Source organism: Sciurus carolinensis, chromosome 11 (genome assembly GCF_902686445.1).
Source record: "Sciurus carolinensis chromosome 11, mSciCar1.2, whole genome shotgun sequence".
Classification (NCBI taxonomy): Eukaryota; Metazoa; Chordata; class Mammalia; order Rodentia; family Sciuridae; genus Sciurus; species Sciurus carolinensis.
In genome coordinates this window covers 89,996,244-90,011,116 of record NC_062223.1, presented here as the reverse complement: position 1 = coordinate 90,011,116, position 14,873 = coordinate 89,996,244, and the positions used below count along the sequence as shown (strand labels likewise).

The window sequence follows — 14,873 nt, the reverse complement described above, 5'->3', positions numbered from 1 at the left end:
AGGTCCAAATTTAGATTTATATTACACAACTACATTACGAGTTATTTGTTCACTGTGGATCTTAATTTCTTCAAAAATAAAATATCAACAATTATCTTTACCTAAGTTTCACAGAATGATTGCAAGGAACAAATGGAATTATGACCTCCACATAGCTAAGATTAATGAAGTGTTTATCGAAGAAGCAGTAAACAGCAATCCAAGATGGCGGACTAGAGGGTGACTGCATCTCCAGTCGCTCCAGAACCCAGGACTCAAGAAGGGGAGGCATTGAGAGACTCGGACTAAAATAGAGCCACGGGTGAGTCTTGCCCACCGGGTAAAGCTCGGTCTGGGCGGCAGGCCCAGATAGAGGTGGCTTATCAGAGCAGGGCAGGGCAGCTAGAGTCTTCCACAGGCAGCCCTGCGCACTCCGGCAGTGGGCCCCTCCCACATGGCCAGCTTCTCCAGCTTCTCGGAGCAGGCCCCCCAGTGAGAGCCTTTCTGATCAGAACCAGCTCCAAGTCCCGAAGCCAGCGTGGCGTGCTCCGGCCCGCAAGCAGCTTCAGGGACCAGGACAGGGCAGCCAGGGACTTCCCCAAGCAGCCCGGCCCCCTGAGGTGGGAGGCGCCTTTCAAGGATAGCTTCTCGGAGCAGACCGCCCAGTGAGAGCCTTTCTACACAGAGTCAGCCACAAGACCCTGAGCCAGCGGAAGCTTCGACGTGCAAGCAGCCTCTGGGATCAGGACAGGGCAGCCAGAGACTTCTCCAGGGGGCCCTGCCCCCTCCGGCCGCAGGCTCTTTCCACGGGGCGATCCAAGATGGCGGACTAGAGGGTGACTGCATCTCCAGTTGCTCCAGAACCCAGGATTCAAGAAGGGGAGGCATTGAGAGACTCATACTAAAATAGAGCCACGTGGTGAGTCTCCCCCACCGGGTGAAGCTCGGCCTGGGTGGCAGGCACGGATAGGGGAGGCTTATCAGAGCAGGGCAGGGCAGCTAGAGTCCTCCCCAGGTAGCCCTGCTCACTCCTGCGGTGGGCTCCTCCCACACGGCCAGCTGCACGGTGCAGGCCCCTCAGTGAGAGCCTTTCCACACAGAGCCAGCTCCAAGCCCTGGAATCAGTAGGGGGCTAGGGGCAGCTTTCTTCAGAAGCACTGCATTATCAAGTTCCTCCAAGACTTCAGGCTACTGAAGGCTGGCAGGTGTTACACTGGAAATCTACAGGGACACTATAAGCCAATAGAGGAACTCTGCAATTTCTCAGGGTCCCACTGATATCTGACCAATATGAGAAAACAAGGGAAGAAACTATCCCAAACAAACCTAAATATTCTATCAATAAAACCCAATGACAGCACAGCAGAAGAAATGTCAGAAAGGGAGTTCAGAATGTACATAATTAAAACAATCAGAGAAGCAAATGAGGAGATGAAAGAGCAAATGCAGGCATTGAAGGAGGAGATGAAAGAGCAAATGCAGGCATTAAATGATCGCACCAATCAACAGTTAAAAGACCAAATACGGGAAGCAAGAGATCATTTCAATAAAGAGTTAGAGACACTGAAAAAAAAAAACAAAAAACAAACAGAAATCCTTGAAATTAAGGAAACAATAAACCAAGTTAAAAACTCCATAGAAAGCATAACCAATAGGATAGAACACCTGGAAGACAGAACCTCAGACATTGAAGAAAAAATATTTAATCTTGAAAACAAAAATGACCAAACAGAGAAGATGGTAAGAAATCATGAACAGAATCTACAAGAATTATGGGATATCATGAAAAGGTCAAATTTAAGAATGATTGGGATTGGGGAAGGCTTAGAGAAACAAACCAAAGGAATAAACAATCTATTCAATGAAATAATATCAGAATATTTCCCAAATCTGAAGAACGAAATGGAAAACCAAGTACAAGAGGCTTATAGGACTCCAAATATACAAAATTACATCAGACCCACAACAAGGCACATTATTATGAAAATACCTAATATACAAAATAAAGACAGAATTTTAAAGGCTGCGAGAGAAAAGAATCAAATTACATTCAGAGGGAAACCAATAAGAATATCAGCAGATTTTTCAATCTAGACCCTAAAAGCTAGAAGGGCCTGGAAAAACATTTACCAAGCCCTGAAAGAAAACGGATGCCAACGAAGAATCTTATACCCAGCAAAACTTACTTTCAGATTTGACGACGAAATAAGATCCTTCCATGATAAACAAAAGCTAAAAGAATTTACAAAAAGAAAGCCGGCATTACAGAACATTCTCAGCAAAATATTCCATGAGGAAGAGATGAAAAACAACGATGCAAATCAGAAACGGGAGGAACTAGCCTAAAGGAATAGCCAAATAAAGGGAAACCAAATCATGTCAAAAAACAAAAATGAGTCAAATGACTGGGAATACAAATCATATCACAATAATAACCCTGAATGTTAATGGCCTGAACTCATCAATCAAAAGACATAGACTGGCAGACTGGATTAAAAAGAAAAATCCAACAATATGCTGCCTGCAAGAGACTCATCTCATAGAAAGAGATACCCATAGAATAAAGGTGAAAGGATGGAAAAAAACATACCATGCACACGGACACAGCAAAAAAGCTATAGTAGCCATCCTCATTTCAGTTAATGTGGACTTCAAGCCAAAACTAGTCAGAAGGGATAAAGAAGGACATTACATGCTGCTTAAGGGAAGCATAAATCAGCAAGACATAACAATCATAAATATCTATGCCCCGAACATTGGCTCATCCACGTACGCCAAACAAATCCTTCTCAATTCCAGAAATCAAATAGACCACAACACAATAATACTAGGCGATTTTAACACACCTCACTCACCACTGGATAGATCTTCCAAACAAAAATTGAATAAAGACACCATAGATCTCAATAACACAAACAACAATTTAGACTTAACAGACATATATAGAATATACCATCCAACAAAGAACGAATACACTTTCTTCTCAGCAGCACATGAATCCTTCTCTAAAATAGACCTTATTTTATGCCACAAACCTACTGTTAGCAAATACAAGAAGATAGAGATACTACCTTGTACTCTTTCAGATCATAGTGGATTGAAATTAGAAATAAATGACAGAATGAAAAACAGAAACTTCTCCAATACCTGGAGATTAAATAATACACTATTATATGATGAATGGATATCAGAAGACATCAGGAGGGAAATTAAAAAATTCTTAGAAGTAAACGAGAACAAAGACACATCATATCAAAATCTCTGGGACACTATGAAAACAGTACTTAGAGAAAGATTTATTTCATGGGGCACATTCAACAAAAGAAGTAGAAATCAACAAATAAACGACTTAACACTACAGCTCAAAGTCCTAGAAAAAGAAGAGCAGACCAACACCAAAAGTAGTAGAAGACAGGAAATAGTTAAAATCAGAGCCAAAATCAACAAAATTGAAACAAAAGAAGCAATCAGAAAAATTAACAAAATAAATAGTTGGTTCTTTGAAAAAATAAACAAAATTGATAAACCCTTAGCCACACTAACAAAGAGAAAGAGGGAGAAAACTCAAATTACTAAAATTCAGAATGAACAAGGAAATATCACAACAGACACGAGTGAAATACAAAACATAATTAGAAACTATTTTGAAAATCTATACTCCAACAAAACAGAAAACCTTGAAGACATCAACAAGTTTCTAGAGACATATGAATTACCTAAACTGAACGAGGAGGACATACACAACTTAAATAAATCAATTTCAAGCAATGAAATAGAACAGGTCATCAAAAGACTACCAACAAAGAAAAGTCCAGGATCAGAAGGGTTCTCAGCCGAGTTCTACAAAACCCTTAAAGAAGAGCTCATTCCAATACTCCTCAAAGTATTCCATGAAATAGAAGAGGAGGGAACCCTCCCAAACTCATTCTACGAAGCCAATATCACCCTGATACCTAAACCAGACAGAGACACATTGAGGAAAGAAAATTTCAGACCAATATCCTTAATGAACATCGACGCAAAAATTCTCAACAAAATTTTAGTAAATTGCATACAAAAATATATTAAAAAGATAGTGCGCCATGATCAAGTGGGTTTTATCCCAGGGATGCAAGGTTGGTTCAACATCCGGAAATCAATAAATGTCATTCACCATATCAACAGACTTAAAGTTAAGAATCACATGATTATTTCAATAGATGCAGAAAAAGCATTCGATAAAATACAGCATCCCTTCATGCTCAAAACACTAGAAAAAATTTGGGTAGTGGGAACATTCCTTAACATTATAAAGGCCATCTACGCTAAGCCCATGGCCAATATCATTCTAAATGGTGATAAACTGAAAGCATTCCCCCTAAAAACTGGAACAAGGCAGGGATGCCCTCTTTCACCACTTCTATTCAACATTGTCCTTGAGACTCAAGCCAGAGCAATTAGACAAATCAAAGAAATTAAAGGGATATGTATTGGAAAAGAAGAACTCAAACTATCCCTGTTTGCTGATGACATGATTATATATTTAGAGGAATCAGGAAATTCCACCAGAAAACTTTTAGAACTCATAAGTGTATTCAGTAAAGTAGCAGGTTACAAGATCAATGCTCATAAATCCAATGCATTTTTATACATAAGTGATGAATCTTCAGAAAGAGAAATTAGGAAAACTACTCCATTCACAATAGCATCGAAAAAAATAAAATACTTGGGAATTAATCTCACAAAAGAGGTGAAAGACCTCTACAATGAGAACTACAGAACACTAAAGAAAGAAATTAAAGAAAACCATAGAAGATGGAAAGATCTCCCATGTTCTTGGATAGGCAGAATTAATATTGTCAAAATGGCCATACTATCAAAAGTGCTATACAGATTCAATGCAATTCCAATTAAAATCCTGATGATGTACCTCACAGAAATAGAGCAAGCAATTATGAAATTCATCTGGAAGAATAAAAAACCCAGAATAGCTAAAGCAATCCTTGGCAGAAAGAGCGAAGAAGGGGGTATCGCAATACCAGAACTTCAACTCTACTACAAAGCAATAGTAACAAAAACAGCATGGTTTTGATACCAAAATAGACAGGTAGATCAATGGTACAGAATAGAGGACATGGACACAAATCCAAATAAATACAATTTTCTCATACTAGACAAAGGGTCCATAAATATGCAATGGAGAAAAGATAGCATCTTCAACAATTGGTGCTGGGAAAACTGGAAAACCATATGCAACAGAATAAAATTAAACCCCCATCTCTCACCCTACACAAAACTCAACTCAAAATGGATCAAGGACCTCTGAATCAGACCAGAGATCCTGTATCTTATAGAAGAAAAAGTAGGTCCAAACCTTCAACTTGTTGTCTTAGGATCAGACTTCCTTAACAGGACTCCCATAGCACAAGAAATAAAAGCAAGAATCAACAACTGGGATAGATTCAAACTAAAAAGATTTCTCTCAGCAAAGGAAACTCTCAGTAATGTGAAGAGAGAGCCTACAGAGTGGGAGAATATCTTTGCCACTCATACTTCAGATAGAGTGCTAATTTTCAGAATCTATAAAGAACTCAAAAATCTCTACACCAAGAAGACAAATAATCCAATCGACAAATGGGCTAAGGAAATGAACAGACACTTCACAGAAGAAGATGTACAAGCAATCAACAGATATATGAAAAAATGTTCAACATCTCTAGTAATAAGAGAAATGCAAATCAAAACTACCCTAAGATTTCATCTCACCCCAATTAGAATGGCAATTATCAAGAACCCAAGCAACAATAGGTGTTGGCAAGGATGTGGGGAACAAGGTATACTCATACACTGCTGGTGGGGTTGCAAATTAGTGCAGCCACTCTGGAAAGCAGTGTGGAGAGTCCTCAGAAAGTTTGGAATGGAACCACCATTTGACCCAGCTATCCCACTCGTTGGCCTATACCCAAAGGACTTAAAATCAGCATACTACAGAGATACAGCCACATCAATGTTCATAGCTGCTCAATTCACCATAGCCAGATTGTGGAACCAATCTAGATGCCCTTCAGTTGATGAATGGATAAAGAAACTGTGGCATATATATACAATGGAATATTACTCCGCAATGAAGAATGATAAAATTATGGCATTTGCAGGCAAATGGATGAAATTGGAGAATATCATGCTAAGTGAGATAAGCCAATCTCAAAAAACTAAAGGACGAGTGATCTCGCTGATAAGCGGATGAGGACATATAATGGGGGGTGGGAGGGGTTAGCGTTAGGGTTAGGGTTAGATTTAGGGTTAGGTATAAGGAGGGTGGTAAGAATGCAGGAAGGAAGGACTGTGTAGAGGGAAAAGAGGGGTGGGAGGGGTGGGGGGAAGGGAAAAAATAATGAATCAAACATCATTGCCCTATGTAAATTTATGATTACACAAATGGTATGCCTTGACTCCATGTACAAATAGAGAAACAACATGTATCCCATTTGTATACAAAAATAAAAAAATAAAAAAAATAAAGTGTTTATTATGTATCAGTCCTATTTTAAGTGCTTTGTAAGTTACTGATTTATTATTGACATTCACTTTCTCAATGACCCCATGATATAGGTTCTAATTCATTCTCATTTCACAAATGGAGGAATTGAGACACAGGGAAGATGAGAACACTTACCCAAGTTCATATGGCTGTAAGCAACAGGTCATGAAACACAACTTTCAAGTCCGTCATTTTCACCACTACCAATGAATGTGAAAACTCTTTTTAATCTACAAAGCACAATTCAACTATGAAGAGGTTGTTACTACTGTTAACCTCTGCACTTAACACCAGGAATCAGATGATGAAATCCAAATAAATATAATTAAACATTTGGATCTTTGTTTACACCATAACTTACTACTCTTTCAGTAGTTATAAAAGAGACATGTATTTAGTTCTGGCTTAAGTTTATCCCAGGGGAGTCTGTATTTGCTTTGGCTTTTGAGAGAAATTTTTTGATATCTATGTCAAAACTAGTACTTTTGGGGAGTTCATTTTGTTTTGTGAATCAAGAAATTTGTATAATCTATTGATGGTGAGCATAACTTGGTCAAGAAACAATAAGGCAAAACATCCAGCGACTCTGGAGGGGAGGAAGATTTTGATTGCTTCTCAAGGGAACAAGTTCTCCAGAAACAGATTTAATAAAACTCCTTCATTTACAGGAACACTACCAAACTATCCCAGAGGAAATGAAGAGAGCCTAACAAGGCTAAGTTGGGTCTCAAAGAATGCAGTATAGGATATGTCCTGTAGCAGAGTATCCCTGAAGCTGGGGTTAGGGATCTTAGAAAAGGACAGGGTCTTTGCCAGGAGGCCCCACTACTAATGTGACTTAGTGATGTTGTATAAACAACTCCCCTCCATTTCTGCTTCAAATTAATTCAGTTTATCAATGTGTGTGAACCAAACTTAAATGGCAGCTTATCTTTTTCCAGTAATGTGAATGGCCAAAATTTGATTTAGCTGTTTACCCTGATGTAAAAATTTGATTCTCAAGGAAAGATTCAGTGTCCACAGTGTTTACTCAGTCAAAACTGTGGGCAAAAGTCTACTTCATGAGAAAAGAGTGTGGCGTAGGTAGACAGACAGACTATCCTATACCAGTCATTATCCCTGACCAATTGTGGAATTACGAAAGGGATGCAAAATGTCACAAGCTGGTGGTTTTTCTTCCTTAGACTTGAGCTCGCCTTTGAAATCTAAGACTATTCAAACAAACAGACATCCAGAACTAAAAGCGAAATTGTCTACTTACACACTTTGTGGTAATAGTGGTAACAGTGTTATACGGACTCGGAGAAAAAGAAAAATAAATGACAAGTAGTAAGAGAAGTCTTGCTGGGGAATTTGGGCTAGCCCTGGGTCTGGAAGGATTTCTGGATCTGGATAGGATGGGTAAATGCTCTTTCATGTCAAAAGGGTGGAAAGTGGAGGTTTCATTTATTCTTAGATTATTGATGCAATGAGTAGTAACTGAACGTCTTTATGGCAGATCCTGTGACTGAATGTGCATGGGTGCTCCATAAGTTCTTGATAAATGAATGGATGAAGAGTGTGCATAAATAGGAAGAATTTGTTAGAGAAGAGGGGAAGATAGAAAATTGAGATGTGGTCATATTATGAAGGGATTTGAAAGTCAGATGATGGGCTTTCAGGAAATAGATAACTATTACAGACACTTAAATTAAGAAATGTTGCCATGAAATTGCCATCTAAGGAAGATGACTTGAGCTGAGATGTACAGCTAGGAAGCAGGGAAACTAGTCAGAAGAATATGGTCCAGAGAAAATAGTCAGAAGAACATGGTCACAGACTAGGTGTAAGGTATTGAGGAACTGATCCAAGAGCAACAGACTGACATGAATGGATACCTTAGGCTATTTTGACTGTTGTAACAAAATACTTCAGATTATGTAGTTTATAAGTTTGAAACTTGTTACTTACAGATTTAGAGGCTACGAAATTTAAGAGCAAGGCACCAGCAGGTTCAGTTTCTGGCGAGAACTTGCTTTCTGCTTGACAGCACTTTCTTGTGGTATCCTCACATGGTAGAAGAGGCAAACAAGCTTTCTTGGGTGTAATAAGGGCACTGATCTGTTCTATGAGGGTTCCACCCTCCTGACCTAATCAGTTCTCCACTCCTCCTCGCCTCTTTAACACCATTGCATTAGGAATCAGGTTCCAAAATACTAATTTTAAGAGGTCACATTCAGAACACATTTCAATAATGTTGTCAAGGTAATACTAGATGAATCAGTGATACTTCTGATTTCCATGTCACCATGTCATGGTGAGGTGATAAACAAGATAGAGACCAGGGTGAAAAACATGATCTGATAGCAGGCAGTAAACACATAAAAACCCTATAGTAACTCTTGATAACATAGTCAGGGCACTTCTTTTCTTGTCTATTAAGATTTTTTTTTTTCTGACTGCCTCATTTATGGCATCTTATTTTGAGAGGTGGAAGAAAATTGGTCTAATATCAGGCTTCTTCATATCTTTAGTAAGTGACAGGTCTGCAGTTGGAAGTCATTGTCAAAAAGAGGATGCTTATTTTGAAATTAAAAAGCATTCCTGTGTGGCATGTAACATTGGCAGTTTTCCCTGGAATACGTGATTCTCTTACTGGCACACTGCTCTCCTAACAGGGACTCCTTTCAACACAGGCTGTCTCACTGAGCTAATGGCTGAGCAGGTGAGAGGAACAGGGAATAATAACTGGGTATCTACTATGAATGCCAGCCTCATTTCACTCCACCCCAAGGGAACTGTTTGTTTCTTCATTCACTCCACAGTAAAGTGTGCTCTGATAATAGAACATCAGAGCCTGTATTCAAATTTTTACAGGTTATACTTTTTTAAAATATATTTTTTACAAAAATACTACATTTCTCTTTCAAGTAATGTTGGGCTTCTTAGGTCTCCTTTGTTGGTCAGAGTAGAAAAATCCAATACCCTGTTTCAAAACTTTTCTTTTCCAACCAAAAAAGTTGTGAATAAGTTCACAGAGAAGAAGAAGAAGAAGAAGAAGAAGAAGAAGAAAAAAAAAAAAAAAAAAAAAAAAACTGCCCCCAAAGCAAAGTCTGAGGAACACAAGGAACTTATGTAAGGACACTCTCAGGTTTTTGGGTTTTGTTTAGTTTTGCCTTTTGACTAGAATAATTTTAATTCAGAAAGAACTGGGAAACCATGACATCAGAGATGCAGTTATTACTCAATAAATCTGACTGGAAGATAAAAAATTGAAAAATCGATTCATGCTGATGTCAAGCTTCTGGATGATTCCTCTCAAGTTAAAGTACCTTGGGGAATGATTGCATTTTAAATTTTACATTAAATACTCAGATTTACCTCCTTGTTGAAGAAAGACAAGAGCCTCCGTGGTGTTATTTCCTTATTCAGGAGTTCAACAATCATAATCCATCTTTAGTGTTCCTGTTGATTGCACCTTGCTTACCACCTGACTGAGGCGTAAAGCACAAAACCCAAGATTTGCAACTTGAAACACTCCACAACCTACCCAACCTAAGTCTCAACTCTACCGTTCTCCTCACATGGACTGTGTCTCGCCACTTCCTGGCACTTCAATATGTTCTTGCTGCTGTGAAACCCTTTGCTTCCTGATTTCAAATATTTACATTTGTCATTAGTTTAAAATGTAGAGATGAGGTGACAGGAAGAATAAGCATGTACAACCTCCAAGCACTATGCTATGCATTTGGTACAATGGCCTTATTTAATATTCCCCAAATCACAACACTGGTATGACCACACCTGCTTGAGAAAAGAGGTGAAGGAGACTCATGGGTTTAAGGAACTTTCCTTCACATCATAGCTAAGATTCATCACCAGTTTATCCAAAGCTTGAGCTCATTCTCTGTGATGGTGCTTATTTGACTCTAATCAGTGTACCTGCAATAAGTAGAAGCAGCTCTCTGGCAGTTGCTAATTGCACTCTCACTTTCCTTTGTACCACTGTCCCTTCTGCACCAACTCTGAGATCACAGAGCCTCCCTAGGAAGATCCTTGCTCCTTGTCCCCCATATGTATTTCAGAGCCCTTTCTTTCTTACCAGTATCCCCAGGCAGTCAAATGAGGATGTCTTTACTGCTTCCTGGGTTTTGTGCTGTTTCAGAAACCAAACCAAGGAAGGTAACAAATTAAAACAGATCTAACTATATTCAAAAGCTAAGATCAGTAAAGTAGAAGGAAAAGAACAGGGAAGGGGAGGGACTGAATTAGAATAAATTATATTATATCCTTTAATAATTATGTCAAAATGAATCCTATTATATATAACTAAGAATAAATTTAAAAAATTAAAAGCAAAAATAAGCTAATTGTGAATTAGTATCAGCTTTGTGAAATGTCAAGCATATGAGTTTCTAGAAAGTTTTTATTAGATATAATAAACATGGGAAAAAGTACATACAAGTAAGGGAACATTGATATAATCAGCACCCAGAAGGGCCCTTCAGTCTTCCTTTCAGTCTCTGCCTCCCCCAGAGCTGAGCCACTTCCTACTTGCAATATCCTAGATGTCATTCAATATTCTGTTTGGAAAATCTATCCATATTGTTGGAGCACTTACAGATCAGTCTTCTTGCTGTCTAGTTTTGTACTCTCTTGATTTGCTTAGTTTTCTATTCTCAGAAATTTTGAAAATGCTTCACTTCTAAAGTTAGAAAACTCCCACACAAGCAAAGACTTCAGGGATAAGAAGCCTAAACGTTTAGAACCGATTAGTATTTATGGATCATTTCATCCAGTAGTTTTCACTTTTTCATCTAATCCTTGGCAATTGTGTGACCACAGGCAAGTCAACTGACCATATCCATAAAATGGAGATGATACTACAGAGAGAAAATACCTGTATTACATGATATGACATTTGTAGAAAATTCCTTGCAGCATGTTTGACATATAGTAGGGACTCAAGTTTATTTATATTCTAAATATGAGTAGGTAGTTGGACCTGTATAACTAATCTCAAGCAAGAATACTGACCATCACTGTAAAGTGGCAGTCAAAACCAAGGAGGCAGCATAGGTGTGTAATACAGAGGATGTGTCTTCACTTTTGAACACCTGAGTTCTAATTCTAACGTCCCCTCTTCCCACCTAATGAACTTGGAGGCTTTACATGTTGAACCTCATTGTTCTTATTTGTTAAATGAGGTATATATTACTTCATGGAATTCTTGTGATAACTTGGTGTATGCAGTAGTACTTTGTAAAATAAAATCACAATTTTTACTGAGGAAAAGCACTGTGCATCACTTAGGAGAGAAGGTGGAGGGATTTGAATGAGATCTTTTATAGCTTCACATTGTAAAGAACCTGCAATATGGCAGTCACTCCTCAGCACTGTTCAAATTCATTCATTGACTTCATAATTCCTCACAAGGACCAGGTTTTAGAATCCAGGAAATCGAAGGCCACATGAGGAAACAGGAAGGGTCAAGGAAGTTTCACATACTATCTAAAGTTGCTTGGCAGTGAGTAGGACCAAGGCACAAGCCCAGGTCTGCCTGGCTCCAGGCCCATGCTCTTGGCACCACACAGCAGTGCCTTAGCAATGAGAAATAGCAGATGCTGCCCAAATTAAAATTGCATGAAGTTGTGATAAGCAGATTGGCATGGGTTGTGAAGTGGGTGGGACAGACGCTGAAACTAGGCAGAAGTATGTGTACAGTCTCAGAGGAACCAGGACAAACAATCACAGAATATGCCTATGAAAAAAAAAAATCTGTTGCTCTCAAAATGTTGAAATAAGCAGTTTAAATAGAATCCTCACTTTCCTATAGTGAGGAGCAGTCAGAGATTTAGTGAAATATACATAGTAAGGCAATCAAGAATGCTGTTAAAAGTTGCAGCATTCCATACAAATGAAATCAGTAACATGTGCCCTTTTATTGATCATTTTTGCAGGTTTCCATGGATAGTTTTCCAAATTTTATATTACTACATTTAGTAGCTTCTTAACATTTAACTATGTAAATGGATGAGGCATTTAATAGAACTGATTAAATGTACTAGAATAAGACTCAGTAGTTCCTGTAAATTTATAATAAGTTTCTTTCTCTCATAAATTTTCAGATCCTTGCCTGACAAATAAGGTGTTTGATTTTCCTAACACTAACATTCTATATTTCTCCTCATCTTCCCTTGAACTGGTCTTTCCACCTTTGTGTGTCCTGTTTTCCCTTAATACTAGAATGATTCATATATTATGAGAGGTAACATGAAAGGAGAGAGAGGTGGGGTAGGGAGACATAGAGATTACTTCTTCAGAAACCAAGAGAGGTTTTCTTATGGCAAAGGGTTTTAAAAGATGAACTTGACTTCAAAGAACTGCTAGGTCTTAACATCTGGTATGGCATGGAAAATTGTATTCCAAAACCAGGGAACAGCACGGATAGAGGCACTGCAATTAAATGCAAGACAAGGCATTTAATCAGGTGAGACTAATATAAAGTCTACTTGAAAGAAAATGGTAATAGGAGATTGGGATCTTGTCATGAAGGAAATAAATAAATTGGGAGAGTTGTGGCGGTAGGAAGGAAGGGGAGGGGTAGGTGATAAAAGATTTTGAGGACATTAGTGGGAGGAGAATAAAATAAAAAGAGCAAAAGAGTTCCTCTTGCCCCTACACACCCCCTTCACCCATCTTGAGTGGTTCAGAAGAGAATTACTAGATGCATGAAGACCATTTGGGAAATGACTACTGGAAAACTGTAGGTAGCACTGGGATGAGTGAAGGGGCAGCACAGTGCAATCACAAAGACCCACAGGACCAGACCACCTAGATTTGAATCCTTTCTCCAGGTTTCAATACTATATATATCTGATAAGTTTAGGTGATAAAATTTGTGAATGTTTGCATTTAGTAAACACTATACATGCTTCATAAAAGTGTTCTTAATGACATGATGAATGCAAGAGAAATTTCAGAGATAGTCAATGGGACAGTTAGAGAAAAAAGATTTAATACTATAAAATAAAGAAAGTAAAAATGACTCTAAATGTTTTATTTCATATTATTAAGAAAATACCAGAAAGACAGCTAGGGAACAAGGTATATGCAAGATTTCAAAAGAAACTCATAAATGATGTCAGAGTCATGCTAGGTGGATTTTGAGATACAGAAAGGAAATTCATGAAAAATATGCAACTGGAGATTTTAAAGAGAACACAAAATGCTAAAACCCAAGTAGAGATGTAGATATTGGAATTATGAGCTTCATATATCATTAGGAGTGAGTTTTTGCTTGGGATGTGGTAGAGTCTTCACTCTATTCTAGACTTACTAAATATATAGTGCATGCATCCACCCAACAAATATATATTAGAAGTCTCTGAAATATGCATGGCATGAATATTTTTTAAAATTGTTTCTGGATAACAGAGTTGATATTTGACACACAATTGAAAATTCTCTGTTATTACCTCCAAGAAAACATTAATGATACTGTGTTTCTGACATTCAACCAGCCTGTAGTATAATTTCCAAATGATGATTTTCCAACTGGGCTGTATAAAACAATGACAAAAGCTCTACTTAATGAGCCTCAAAGCAATTAAGACAGAAACACATCAGGGAATTCTAGTGCATTTAATCATGAGAGAAATGATAAACAAAATTATACTCTGATGATTAAGTGAACTTGATAAATCAATTACAATTTAATTTCCAGAACATATTTTGAAAGCTACAAAACTTTGATATGACATGGTTATAGACTAGTTCTTAAGTTCTGACAGAATGAGAAGGAAGTAAGGGAAAAAAGTAGTTAACATTTAGAAAAACTGGGCTCTTGTTTGTGCTCACCAACTAATTTTATTACTTTGGTGAAATCATTATACTTCCCTGAAGCTCAATTTCTTCATTTGTGGAATTTAAAGTATCTTTTTTGACACTGTAGTGAAAATAAGAGAAATGCGACAGGTAAACATCATTTCATAGACTGCTGATTAGTTTTACTTACACATGCAGGGATCAGGAGAAGTTGGTCATTGGTATCTGTCAAAGAAAGTGGGACCAAGAAATCTCATTGAAGTTTCACAGTCCTCTGGAGTTTTAACTCACTGTGTGTCAAAGTCTGGACCTCAGTCTTTCAGACTCAGCACGGAGAGGACAGGTTCATTTCCCAGAGGTACATGCCCATGCATGTGTACACACACACACACACACACACACACACACACACACACACATCAGGGAAAAAGCACAAAATTTCTATATTTTCATTTGTAGCACAATAAAAGGATCAGAGAGAAATTGAAAACTTGAAATACAAATTCCACTAGGTTCTCTCCCTTCTGGACAAACTTTTATGAGAAGATAGATAGTAATAACTTTTTAA

The 14,873-nt window shown here is 38.0% G+C and overlaps 1 long non-coding RNA gene across 1 annotated transcript in view; it reads right to left on the bottom strand.

Annotated features, from left to right (window-relative positions):
• LOC124958604 (uncharacterized) overlaps positions 1–14,873 on the bottom strand; it is a 146,553-nt gene that overhangs the window by 31,416 nt on the left and 100,264 nt on the right. The gene's annotated exons all lie outside the window — the stretch shown is intronic.